Source organism: Stigmatopora nigra, unplaced genomic scaffold (genome assembly GCF_051989575.1).
Source record: "Stigmatopora nigra isolate UIUO_SnigA unplaced genomic scaffold, RoL_Snig_1.1 HiC_scaffold_78, whole genome shotgun sequence".
NCBI lineage: Eukaryota > Metazoa > Chordata > Actinopteri > Syngnathiformes > Syngnathidae > Stigmatopora > Stigmatopora nigra.
Window position 1 is genome coordinate 35,001 of NW_027551653.1, and position 10,000 is coordinate 45,000.

Below are 10,000 nucleotides of genomic sequence, written 5' to 3' on the forward strand. Positions count from 1 at the left end.
GGGAGGTACCAGGGGCAAGGCTGGGGGTACCAGGGGTGTTGCTGGGGGTACCAGGGGTAAAGAGCGGGCCGGCCCGGCGGGCGAGTGTGGCCGGAAAAGGGGCCTCTTGCTCGGATTGGGAGTTTGAAAAAATTCCCCCATTCATTTTCAATGGCAGATGTACCAGGGGTCGGTGTCCGCCAGACGGCGGTGTGGTAGGCAAAAGGCGGGCCGGCTCGGCGAGCGTGCGTGCCCGGGAAAAAGGCCTCTTGGCCGGCGTGAGAGTTTAATAATAGCGGGCCGGCTCATCGAGCGTGCGTGCCCGGGAAAAGGGCCTCTTGGCCGGCGTGAGAGTTTAATAATAGCGGGCCGGCCCGGCGAGCGTGCGTGCCCGGGAAAAAGGCCTCTTGGCCGGCGTGAGAGTTTAATAATAGCGGGCCGGCCCGGCGAGCGTGCGTGCCCGGGAAAAAGGCCTCCTTGCAGGCGTGAGAGTTTAATAATAGCGGGCCGGCCCGGCGAGCGTGCGTGCCCGGGAAAAAGGCCTCCTTGCAGGCGTGAGAGTTTAATAATAGCGGGCCGGCTCGGCGAGCGTGCGTGCACGGGAAAAAGGCCTCTTGGCCGGCGTGAGAGTTTAATAATAGCGGGCCGGCCCGGCGAGCGTGCGTGCCCGGGAAAAAGGCCTCCTTGCAGGCGTGAGAGTTTAATAATAGCGGGCCGGCTCATCGAGCGTGCGTGCCCGGGAAAAGGGCCTCCTTGCAGGCGTGAGAGTTTAATAATAGCGGGCCGGCTCTGCGAGCGTGCGTGCCCGGGAAAAGGGCCTCTTGGCCGGCCTGAGCGTTTAATAATAGCGGGCCGGCTCATCGAGCGTGCGTGCCCGGGAAAAGGGCCTCTTGGCCGGCCTGAGCGTTTAATAATAGCGGGCCGGCCCCGCGAGCGTGCGTGCCCGGGAAAAAGGCCTCCTTGCAGGCGTGAGAGTTTAATAATAGCGGGCCGGCTCATCGAGCGTGCGTGCCCGGGAAAAGGGCCTCCTTGCAGGCGTGAGAGTTTAATAATAGCGGGCCGGCTCTGCGAGCGTGCGTGCCCGGGAAAAGGGCCTCTTGGCCGGCCTGAGCGTTTAATAATAGCGGGCCGGCTCATCGAGCGTGCGTGCCCGGGAAAAGGGCCTCTTGGCCGGCCTGAGCGTTTAATAATAGCGGGCCGGCCCCGCGAGCGTGCGTGCCCGGGAAAAAGGCCTCCTTGCAGGCGTGAGAGTTTAATAATAGCGGGCCGGCTCATCGAGCGTGCGTGCCCGGGAAAAGGGCCTCCTTGCAGGCGTGAGAGTTTAATAATAGCGGGCCGGCTCGGCGAGCGTGCGTGCCCGGGAAAAGGGCCTCTTGGCCGGCGTGAGAGTTTAATAATAGCGGGCCGGCCCCGCGAGCGTGCGTGCCCGGGAAAAAGGCCTCCTTGCAGGGGTGAGAGTTTAATAATAGCGGGCCGGCCCGGCGAGCGTGCGTGCCCGGGAAAAAGGCCTCCTTGCAGGCGTGAGCGTTTAATAATAGCGGACCGGCTCTGCGAGCGTGCGTGCCCGGGAAAAGGGCCTCTTGGCCGGCCTGAGCGTTTAATAATAGCGGGCCGGCCCGGCGAGCGTGCGTGCCCGGGAAAAAGGCCTCTTGGCCGGCTTGGGGGATTGAAAAAAAATCCCCCATTCATTTTCAACGGGAGGGGTCGGCGGTACCGCTTGGTGTCCGCCAGACGGCGGTGTGGTAGGCAAATGGCGGGCCTGCACGGCGAGCGTGCGTGCCCGGGAAAAAGGCCTCCTTGCAGGCGTGAGAGTTTAATAATAGCGGGCCGGCCCGGAGAGCGTGCGTGCCCGGGAAAAAGGCCTCTTGGCCGGCGTGAGAGTTTAATAATAGCGGGCCGGCCCGGCGAGCGTGCGTGCCCGGGAAAAAGGCCTCCTTGCAGGCGTGAGTGTTTAATAATAGCGGGCCGGCTCATCGAGCGTGCGTGCCCGGGAAAAGGGCCTCTTGGCCGGCGTGAGAGTTTAATAATAGCGGGCCGGCTCATCGAGCGTGCGTGCCCGGGAAAAAGGCCTCTTGGCCGGCTTGGGGGATTGTAAAAAAAAATCCCCCATTCATTTTCAACGGGAGGGGTCGGCGGTACCGCGTGGTGTCCGCCAGACGGCGGTGTGGTAGGCAAATGGCGGGCCTGCACGGCGAGCGTGCGTGCCCGGGAAAAATGCCTCCTGGCCGGCGTGAGAGTTTAATAATAGCGGGCCGGCTCATCGAGCGTGCGTGCCCGGGAAAAAGGCCTCCTTGCAGGCGTGAGAGTTTAATAATAGCGGGCCGGCTCGGCGAGCGTGCGTGCCCGGGAAAAAGGCCTCCTTGCAGGCGTAAGAGTTTAATAATAGCGGGCCGGCTCATCGAGCGTGCGTGCCCGGGAAAAAGGCCTCTTGGCCGGCTTGGGGGATTGAAAAAAAATCCCCCATTCATTTTCAACGGGAGGGGTCGGCGGTACCGCTTGGTGTCCGCCAGACGGCGGTGTGGTAGGCAAATGGCGGGCCTGCACGGCGAGCGTGCGTGCCCGGGAAAAATGCCTCCTGGCCGGCGTGAGAGTTTAATAATAGCGGGCCGGCTCGGCGAGCGTGCGTGCCCGGGAAAAAGGCCTCTTGGCCGGCGTGAGAGTTTAATAATAGCGGGCCGGCTCGGCGAGCGTGCGTGCCCGGGAAAAGGGCCTCTTGGCCGGCGTGAGAGTTTAATAATAGCGGGCCGGCTCATCGAGCGTGCGTGCCCGGGAAAAGGGCCTCTTGGCCGGCGTGAGAGTTTAATAATAGCGGGCCGGCTCAGCGAGCGTGCGTGCCCGGGAAAAGGGCCTCTTGGCCGGCGTGAGAGTTTAATAATAGCGGGCCTGAGAGTTTAATAATAGCGGGCCGGCTCGGCGAGCGTGCGTGCCCGGGAAAAGGGCCTCTTGGCCGGCGTGAGAGTTTAATAATAGCGGGCCGGCTCATCGAGCGTGCGTGCCCGGGAAAAGGGCCTCTTGGCCGGCGTGAGAGTTTAATAATAGCGGGCCGGCCCGGCGAGCGTGCGTGCCCGGGAAAAAGGCCTCCTTGCAGGCGTGAGAGTTTAATAATAGCGGGCCGGCCCGGAGAGCGTGCGTGCCCGGGAAAAAGGCCTCTTGGCCGGCGTGAGAGTTTAATAATAGCGGGCCGGCCCGGCGAGCGTGCGTGCCCGGGAAAAAGGCCTCCTTGCAGGCGTGAGTGTTTAATAATAGCGGGCCGGCTCATCGAGCGTGCGTGCCCGGGAAAAGGGCCTCTTGGCCGGCGTGAGAGTTTAATAATAGCGGGCCGGCTCATCGAGCGTGCGTGCCCGGGAAAAAGGCCTCTTGGCCGGCTTGGGGGATTGTAAAAAAAAATCCCCCATTCATTTTCAACGGGAGGGGTCGGCGGTACCGCGTGGTGTCCGCCAGACGGCGGTGTGGTAGGCAAATGGCGGGCCTGCACGGCGAGCGTGCGTGCCCGGGAAAAATGCCTCCTGGCCGGCGTGAGAGTTTAATAATAGCGGGCCGGCTCATCGAGCGTGCGTGCCCGGGAAAAAGGCCTCCTTGCAGGCGTGAGAGTTTAATAATAGCGGGCCGGCTCGGCGAGCGTGCGTGCCCGGGAAAAAGGCCTCCTTGCAGGCGTAAGAGTTTAATAATAGCGGGCCGGCTCATCGAGCGTGCGTGCCCGGGAAAAAGGCCTCTTGGCCGGCTTGGGGGATTGAAAAAAAATCCCCCATTCATTTTCAACGGGAGGGGTCGGCGGTACCGCTTGGTGTCCGCCAGACGGCGGTGTGGTAGGCAAATGGCGGGCCTGCACGGCGAGCGTGCGTGCCCGGGAAAAATGCCTCCTGGCCGGCGTGAGAGTTTAATAATAGCGGGCCGGCTCGGCGAGCGTGCGTGCCCGGGAAAAAGGCCTCTTGGCCGGCGTGAGAGTTTAATAATAGCGGGCCGGCTCGGCGAGCGTGCGTGCCCGGGAAAAGGGCCTCTTGGCCGGCGTGAGAGTTTAATAATAGCGGGCCGGCTCATCGAGCGTGCGTGCCCGGGAAAAGGGCCTCTTGGCCGGCGTGAGAGTTTAATAATAGCGGGCCGGCTCAGCGAGCGTGCGTGCCCGGGAAAAGGGCCTCTTGGCCGGCGTGAGAGTTTAATAATAGCGGGCCTGAGAGTTTAATAATAGCGGGCCGGCTCGGCGAGCGTGCGTGCCCGGGAAAAGGGCCTCTTGGCCGGCGTGAGAGTTTAATAATAGCGGGCCGGCTCATCGAGCGTGCGTGCCCGGGAAAAGGGCCTCTTGGCCGGCGTGAGAGTTTAATAATAGCGGGCCGGCCCGGCGAGCGTGCGTGCCCGGGAAAAAGGCCTCCTTGCAGGCGTGAGAGTTTAATAATAGCGGGCCGGCCCGGCGAGCGTGCGTGCCCGGGAAAAAGGCCTCCTTGCAGGCGTGAGAGTTTAATAATAGCGGGCCGGCTCCGCGAGCGTGCGTGGCCGGGAAAAAGGCCTCTTGGCCGGCGTGAGAGTTTAATAATAGCGGGCCGGCTCGGCGAGCGTGCGTGCCCGGGAAAAGGGCCTCTTGGCCGGCGTGAGAGTTTAATAATAGCGGGCCGGCTCATCGAGCGTGCGTGCCCGGGAAAAAGGCCTCTTGGCCGGCGTGAGAGTTTAATAATAGCGGGCCGGCCCGGCGAGCGTGCGTGCCCGGGAAAAAGGCCTCCTTGCAGGCGTGAGAGTTTAATAATAGCGGGCCGGCCCGGCGAGCGTGCGTGCCCGGGAAAAAGGCCTCCTTGCAGGCGTGAGAGTTTAATAATAGCGGGCCGGCCCGGCGAGCGTGCGTGCCCGGGAAAAAGGCCTCCTTGCAGGCGTGAGAGTTTAATAATAGCGGGCCGGCTCCGCGAGCGTGCGTGCCCGGGAAAAAGGCCTCCTTGCAGGCGTGAGAGTTCAATAATAGCGGGCCGGCCCGGCGAGCGTGCGTGCCCGGGAAAAAGGCCTCCTTGCAGGCGTGAGAGTTTAATAATAGCGGGCCGGCCCGGCGAGCGTGCGTGCCCGGGAAAAAGGCCTCTTGGCCGGCGTGAGAGTTTAATAATAGCGGGCCGGCCCCGCGAGCGTGCGTGCCCGGGAAAAAGGCCTCCTTGCAGGGGTGAGAGTTTAATAATAGCGGGCCGGCCCGGCGAGCGTGCGTGCCCGGGAAAAAGGCCTCTTGGCCGGCGTGGGAGATTGAAAAAATTCCCCCATTCATTTTCAATGGCGGGGGTACCAGGGGTAGAGCTGGGGGTACCAGGGGTAAAGAGCGGGCCGGCCCGGCGTGCGAGTTTGGCCGGAAAAGAGGCCTCTTGGTCGGATTGGGAGATTGAAAAAATTCCCCCATTCATTTTCAATGGCGGGGGTACCAGGGGTAGAGCTGGGGGTACCAGGGGTAAAGAGCGGGCCGGCCCGGCGTGCGAGTTTGGCCGGAAAAGAGGCCTCTTGGTCGGATTGGGAGATTGAAAAAATTCCCCCATTCATTTTCAATGGCGGGGGTACCAGGGGTAGAGCTGGGGGTACCAGGGGTAAAGAGCGGGCCGGCCCGGCGTGCGAGTGTGGCCGGGAAAGAGCCCTCCTGGCCGGCCTGGGAGATTGAAAAAAATTCCCCCATTCATTTTCAATGGCGGGGGTACCAGGGGTAAAGAGCGGGCCGGCCCAGCGTGCGAGTTTGGCCGGGAAAGGGGCCTCCTGGCCGGCCTGGGGGATTAAAAAAATTCCCCCATTCATTTTCAATGGCGGGGGTACCAGGGGTAGCAGTACCGATTTTGGTCGTTAGGGGCGCTGTAGTAGGTAAACCAGATATGCGGAGTTAGGGGGTCAAGAAGGCTAAAAGGCTTAGAAAGTGACCGTTCACCAAAATACTTTCCGAAACGTATATAGGGGGGCATGTGTCGGACGAGTCACCATGCTTTCTCGATGCTGGAGGTACCAGGGGCACAAAGTTGGCCGGGAAAGATGCCTCTTAGGCGGATTGAAAGCATGAGAAAATGCCCCCCATTCATTTTCAATGGCGGAGAGCGGGCCGGCCCCGCAGCCGAGTGTGGCCGGCGGAGAGGCGTCTCGGTCGGATGAATGAAGCGTGGAGCCGGCCTCTGACGGCGGAGCTCCGCACTTTCGAATATTTTCTATCTCCCCCTCCGGGCGGTCGACGGCAGTTGGGAAGGCCGCCCGAGAGGCGCCCGGGGCGGATACCTCGGGCGAAAAGCCGGCCTCTGACGGCGGAGCTCCGCACTTTCGAATATTTTCTATTTCCCCCTCCGGGCGGTCGACGGCAGTTGGGAAGGCCGCCCGAGAGGCGCCCGGGGCGGATACCTCGGGCGAAAAGCCGGCCTCTGACGGCGGAGCTCCGCACTTTCGAATATTTTCTATCTCCCCCTCCGGGCGGTCGACGGCAGTTGGGAAGGCCGCCCGAGAGGCGCCCGGGGCGGATACCTCGGGCGAAAAGCCGGCCTCTGACGGCGGAGCTCCGCACTTTCGAATATTTTCTATTTCCCCCTCCGGGCGGTCGACGGCAGTTGGGAAGGCCGCCCGAGAGGCGCCCGGGGCGGATACCTCGGGCGAAAAGCCGGCCTCTGACGGCGGAGCTCCGCACTTTCGAATATTTTCTATCTCCCCCTCCGGGCGGTCGACGGCAGTTGGGAAGGCCGCCCGAGAGGCGCCCGGGGCGGATACCTCGGGCGAAAAGCCGGCCTCTGACGGCGGAGCTCCGCACTTTCGAATATTTTCTATTTCCCCCTCCGGGCGGCCGACGGCAGTTGGGAAGGCCGCCCGAGAGGCGCCCGGGGCGGATACCTCGGGCGAAAAGCCGGCCTCTGACGGCGGAGCTCCGCACTTTCGAATATTTTCTATTTCCCCCTCCGGGCGGCCGACGGCAGTTGGGAAGGCCGCCCGAGAGGCGCCCGGGGCGGATACCTCGGGCGAAAAGCCGGCCTCTGACGGCGGAGCTCCGCACTTTCGAATATTTTCTATTTCCCCCTCCGGGCGGCCGACGGCAGTTGGGAAGGCCGCCCGAGAGGCGCCCGGGGCGGATACCTCGGGCGAAAAGCCGGCCTCTGACGGCGGAGCTCCGCACTTTCGAATATTTTCTATTTCCCCCTCCGGGCGGCCGACGGCAGTTGGGAAGGCCGCCCGAGAGGCGCCCGGGGCGGATACCTCGGGCGAAAACCCGGCCTCTGACGGCGGAGCTCCGCACTTTCGAATATTTTCTATTTCCCCCTCCGGGCGGCCGACGGCAGTTGGGAAGGCCGCCCGAGAGGCGCCCCGGGGCGGATACCTCGGGCGAAAAGCCGGCCTCTGACGGCGGAGCTCCGCACTTTCGAATATTTTCTATTTCCCCCTCCGGGCGGCCGACGGCAGTTGGGAAGGTCGCCCGAGAGGCGCCCCGGGGCGGATACCCCGGGCGAAAAGCCGGCCTCTGACGGCGGAGCTCCGCACTTTCGAATATTTTCTATTTCCCCCTCCGGGCGGCTGACGGCAGGTGGGAAGGCCGCCCATTCATTTTCAATGGCGGAGGTACCAGGGGTGCCGCTGAGGGTACCAGGGGTGCCGCTGAGGGTACCAGGGGTGCAGCTGAGGGTACCAGGGGTGCCGCTGAGGGTACCAGGGGTGCCGCTGAGGGTACCAGGGGTACGGCTGAGGGTACCAGGGGTGCCGCTGAGGGTACCAGGGGTGCCGCTGAGGGTACCAGGGGTGCCGCTGAGGGTACCAGGGGTGCCGCTGAGGGTACCAGGGGTTCGGCTGAGGGTACCAGGGGTACGGCTGAGGGTACCAGGGGTGCCGCTGAGGGTACCAGGGGTGCCGCTGAGGGTACCAGGGGTGCGGCTGAGGGTACCAGGGGTAAGGCTGAGGGTACCAGGGGTGCCGCTGAGGGTACCAGGGGTGCGGCTGAGGGTACCAGGGGTAAGGCTGAGGGTACCAGGGGTAAGGCTGAGGGTACCAGGGGTAAGGCTGAGGGTACCAGGGGTACGGCTGGAGGTACCAGGGGTAAGGCTGGAGGTACCAGGGGTAAGGCTGGAGGTACCAGGGGTAAGGCTGGAGGTACCAGGGGTTAGGCTGGAGGTACCAGGGGTAAGGCTGGGGGTACCAGGGGTAAGGCTGAGGGTACCAGGGGCGAAGCTGGCTGGGGGTACCAGGGGTTGGGCTGAGGGTACCAGGGGTTGGGCTGAGGGTACCAGGGGTAAGGCTGAGGGTACCAGGGGCGAAGCTGGCTGGGGGTACCAGGGGTGTTGCTGAGGGTACCAGGGGTGCCGCTGAGGGTACCAGGGGTTAGGCTGGGGGTACCAGGGGTTGAGCTGAGGGTACCAGGGGTAAGGCTGAGGGTACCAGGGGTGTTGCTGGGGGTACCAGGGGTCGCCATTCATTTTCAATGGGGGAGGTACCAGGGGTAGGGCTGGGGGTACCAGGGGTAAAGAGCGGACCGGCTCGCCGGCCGAGCGTGGCCGAAAAAGAGGCCTCCTGGCCGGATTGAGAAATTAAAAAAATTCCCCCATTCATTTTCAATGGCGGGGGTACCAGGGGTATGCAGTACCGATTTTGGTCGTTAGGGGCGCTGTAGTAGGTAAACCAGATATGGGGAGTTAGGGGGTCAAGAAGGCTAAAAGGCTTAGAAAGTGAGCGTTCACCAAAATACTTTCCGAAACGTATATAGGTGAGCATGTTTTGAATGGGTGACCTCCAGGGCGACACAGGGGAGGCCCCTAAGAGTATAATCAGACCATCGTGAGGGTGTTTCCAGCCACCCAAAAGCACTGGAACGGCCTCTGACGGCGGAGCTCCGCACTATCGAATATTTTCTATTTCCCCCTCCAGGCGGTCGACGGCAGTTGGGAAGGCCGCCCGAGAGGCGCCCGGGGCGGATACCCCGTGCGAAAACCCGGCCTCTGACGGCGGAGCTCCGCACTTTCGAATATTTTCTGTTTCCCCCTCCGGGCGGTCGACGGCAGTTGGGAAGGCCGCCCGAGAGGCGCCCGGGGCGGATACCCCGTGCGAAAACCCGGCCTCTGACGGCGGAGCTCCGCACTTTCGAATATTTTCTGTTTCCCCCTCCGGGCGGTCGACGGCAGTTGGGAAGGCCGCCCGAGAGGCGCCCGGGGCGGATACCCCGTGCGAAAACCCGGCCTCTGACGGCGGAGCTCCGCACTTTCGAACATTTTCTGTTTCCCCCTCCGGGCGGTCGACGGCAGTTGGGAAGGCCGCCCGAGAGGCGCCCGGGGCGGATACCCCGTGCGAAAACCCGGCCTCTGACGGCGGAGCTCCGCACTTTCGAACATTTTCTGTTTCCCCCTCCGGGCGGTCGACGGCAGTTGGGAAGGCCGCCCGAGAGGCGCCCGGGGCGGATACCCCGTGCGAAAACCCGGCCTCTGACGGCGGAGCTCCGCACTTTCGAATATTTTCTGTTTCCCCCTCCGGGCGGTCGACGGCAGTTGGGAAGGCCGCCCGAGAGGCGCCCGGGGCGGATACCCCGTGCGAAAACCCGGCCTCTGACGGCGGAGCTCCGCACTTTCGAATATTTTCTGTTTCCCCCTCCGGGCGGTCGACGGCAGTTGGGAAGGCCGCCCGAGAGGCGCCCGGGGCGGATACCCCGGGCGAAAACCCGGCCTCTGACGGCGGAGCTCCGCACTTTCGAATATGTCCCCCTCCACATCGCACCCATACACAAACTGACCGATATGCAACTTAAGACCCGCCTTCGGAGGGCCCCCACCGGCCCCGGCCCCCGCGCCGGCGCTTGGAGGTTCAGGCTCCTTCGGCTTGCGGGTCGACCCCCCCCTATGTCTCACTGCGAGACGGCGAGACCATTCGAGTCTTTTTCCCTCCTTACAGGTCGCACCAACACAACCACTGACCGATATGCAACCAAGACCCGCCTTCGGAGGGCCCCCACCGGCCCCGGCCTCGCGCCGGCGCTTGGAGGTTCAGGCTCCTTCGGCTTGCGGGTCGACCATTCCCGGGGCCGCGTCGAAAGCCTCGGCGCGGACCTCATAGCGAGACCATAGCCGGCTCC